At 33.7% G+C, this 3836-nt stretch overlaps 1 pseudogene; it reads left to right on the top strand.

Moving 5' to 3' along the window:
* Positions 1–7: 7 nt before the first annotated feature.
* On the top strand, positions 8–1491 carry LOC134238324 (acetylcholine receptor subunit alpha-like 1; annotated as a pseudogene).
* Positions 1492–3836: the final 2345 nt, after the last annotated feature.

Raw genomic sequence — 3836 nt, 5'->3', positions numbered from 1 at the left:
GGACATCTTGGAGGGGTCTGCCCAGAAAAATTATAAACGCTACCCCCCGCCCCTCCCCCTTCCCCATCACATTAAACATCACTATGAGGAGGAAGACCCTCTTCCACACCGTCAATCTGATCATACCCTGTGTGTCTATATCATTTCTGACAGTCCTCGTCTTTTATCTCCCAAGTGACAGTGGCGAGAAAATCACTCTTTGTATTTCAATTTTACTCTCTTTAACAGTGTTTTTTCTGCTTCTTGCAGATATAATTCCCCCAACCTCTATTGTCGTTCCATTAATAGGAAAATATTTACTTTTTACTATGATACTCGTTACTTTATCCATCTTAGTGACTGTGATAGTGCTCAATGTTCACTTCCGGTCGCCATCTACTCATACAATGGCGCCCTGGGTCAGGAGAGTGTTTCTTAACGTTCTACCGCAGCTTCTCATCATGCGACGGCCAAACCTAGACAATGAACATAGTACAACAAGAGTGATAAAGACTTGTAATGGTGTAGAAATGACAGAATCCTATAAACATATGATACGCCGCAGAGCGGAACAGAGGAAATTCGAGAATAGCAATTTGAATGACGAGGCCGAACCAATCAGGTAACAAAGGAGACGGAACTGAGCGTGCGTCGTCGATATAAACCGGGTCCCCGGGAGATTAAAGACGCTGTGGACAGTGTTTGTTTTATTGCTGAACATTTGAAAAAAGATGAAAAAGAAAACTCGGTAAATGGCATATCTCGTACTCATATTTAGTATGTGTACTTCACTAATATTTGGTTTCTGAGTAGAATACTATTTAAATTAATTTAAGAAGCTTTAGGTAATGCAAAAATGACGACTTTTTAATGATCACTTTTAATTGCAGATAAAAGAAGACTGGAAGTATGTGGCCATGGTGCTTGATAGACTATTTCTGTGGATATTTACGATAGCCTGTGTAGTTGGGACTTTTGGAATTATTCTCCAGGCTCCCACACTATATGACGACAGGCGAACTTTAACCCCGCAAGCCCCTGACGACAGCTGTATCAAACCCGAATTCTGATTATGATGTCATTCTCTTTTGTGGAAGTTTCAGAACTAAGTTTAACAACGATTTTAAAATTTACTTCTTCAATCGGGTCCTTTACAATTTTTTTTTCAATTCAAGAACCTTCCTCCATCAAAACTAAAAGTACTTCGACAGCAATATTCAAGATATAATGTTTAACGATAAATTTTAAATTGTCGTTGAAAAGGACACCACATATCACAGAGAGAGAGAGAGAGAGAGAGTGAGAGAGAGAATTAAATGTATTTATTACTAGTAATATTACTATTATTAGTACATATGTGCCAATAAGATAAAATGTATATTAATGCATTTTTTTGTAAAATGTGATATTATTAAAGATTATACAAATCACTTGGTAATAAATGTCGAATCGACAGATTTTATTTAATAAGGAGGCTAATAATACACCGCAATTTATTTTATATTTCATTAAAGCACCACTTATTATACATATGGATTTCAAATATCGAAATTTGGTTGATATAAATATTTTGAAGGGATTTTTTAACCTTTTTTCTGATTACGTAAAAAGTATAATTTCATGATGTGCACATTTAATCTTTTTTCAAGCGTTTTAAAGCGGCACAGTGAGTCAAAATCATATCTTAATTTTAAGATATCTGTAGCATATAGAGAAAGACTTATGAAAATTATGAGTATATAGCGAAGATATGACAATTAAACTGCAAGAATTGACTGCACAATATTAATGCCGGAAAAACAAAGGTTGTATCTACCGTTTCGTTGTTTCGTATATGTCAAGGTCACGTAACTCTTATTTTTAGCTCAAACTTGTAAACAACATTCAACTGGAGCATGCAAAGGTGAGAAATATGTTCTAACAACTTTTTAAAAAGATTAAATCAAATTTTTTGGTCTTCTTACATTCATTCGTGGATACCTGAGACCATGGTAACTATGGAAACTTATTCAACACTTTTCTGCGCACGCGTACAATAGGGAGGAAGAAGTACCATGGTATTTTGCAATATTTTCGTTCTGGGACAGACAGAAATTATTTTTACTTTTATTTTCCCCCATAAAAATATAATTTTTAGGTTCTGAAACCTGTAATTTTCTGAAACTGAATACTTTTAGGAATTGAACGAAATTAACAGAGGTCATGCGAAAATTCTACATTTGTCAATTTTCCCCTTTGTGCGTCACTGTGCCGCTTTAAGGATTAAGATGATTAAAAAAAAAGCAAACATGTACAATTCGTCCCCCAGCGGAAGGTTTATCTTTTTGTGTAGTACGTCATCAAATAGATATATAGAACCTTCTAAACTTATTTTCTATGTCTATCTATCATTAAGTTTGAATAAAAAAATGTAATCATATAAATAATTTTGTCTTTTGTCAATCATCCATTCGTATCAAAGAGAAGTCATGTTTGAGATTTAGTATTTTTTCTATTGAATATTGGTGGATGGAACATTGACATTACTTTTTTCTGAAGATATTTTAAATTTGAGTCTCATTTGAGATATAAGATAGAGGCAGCTGTCCTGTGTTTACCGCAGACAGACATGCAGCAGCTGGTGACGCTCCCGCTGACTTTGATCATATTCCGGAGATTAGATTTCCACAGTGGTTCTCTTCCTCCCCGGGTCATCTCTGGATCTCGAAATAAAAAACTCGTTCAATTAAAAAAAGCTTTGTATACTTCCATGGTCTTATTCGTTATTTAAGAATCACTGATTCTTTAGAATCGTTAATGGACTATTAGTTGTGAACTTCAATAATACTAAATTAAAATTTAATGCTTAGATTACTTAATTAAAATACAAAGATTGAAATTTACTTTTTATGCCAATTATGGTTCCAGGATTTTTTTTTCTTTTAACAATTTATTTCAATATTATTTTTGCTCTACGTTTATATATACGAAATGCTAACTTTAGGCATTATTTTCTTACGTCTGAGTGAGAATAACATTCTTCGAAGAGAAATTAAACAACATGTTCTTTCTAAAAGAAAAATAAATTCTTTCACTGGTGGAGTAACAATATGCCAATACATCTGTATATATGTATAAAATATTTTAGGCTATCCTTAATTATGTTCTACATAAAACAGTAAACCCAACACAAAATTCTGAGTAAAAACAGTTCTCCACTCTGCTAAAATTAATTTCTATCTGAATCCCCTGCAGAATACGAGGCATAACATTTGTATCTAATTTTTGGAAAGTAAGAAATGAATAATGTCTATCAAACAAAATTTACTGAATCTAAAAACAGCACCAAAAGAATGTAGATTTCTACTGATTCATGTCAGACAACATTCGTGAGAGGGTGTTTGTGAGAATGTGTGTGCTGCTTAGTTACAACCTAACAAGGAAGAAAAACAAAATAAAATTACTTCTTCTGGATTTTACTCATAGTTACATAGATATTTAGATGAGACCGTTTATAGAGAATTAAGCAATGTGTCCATATTTCTACCCGTCATCATATTTGTAGTAAATGCATTTTTATGACACGAATAAAAGAAATGTACAAAACACTCTCTTGTCTGAGAGGAAAGTTAACGTTTTTGAGTGATTTACTTACAAATCACGCCAGTCAAAATAAGCTCATTTAAAAACAAACAGAATTAGACATTTTAACATGGAAGCAATCAGGGCTAACGATATCCACGCTGTTCCACGCTGTTATTAACAGCGAACACTCGCTTAAGCAAATTCTCGACCAATCTTCTCTATCTGCTCACTAATTGATCGCTGCTGATCTGAAAACAAACGCCGAGAGAACCATACAAAGTATTCCTTGTACC

This window comes from Saccostrea cucullata, unplaced genomic scaffold, assembly GCF_032062105.1.
Source record: "Saccostrea cucullata isolate Sc308-1 unplaced genomic scaffold, CSIRO_AGI_Scuc_v1 ctg22806, whole genome shotgun sequence".
Taxonomy (NCBI): Eukaryota; Metazoa; Mollusca; class Bivalvia; order Ostreida; family Ostreidae; genus Saccostrea; species Saccostrea cuccullata.
Note: the sequence above shows the minus strand (reverse complement) of the source record. Positions and strands in the feature narration are given on the sequence as shown.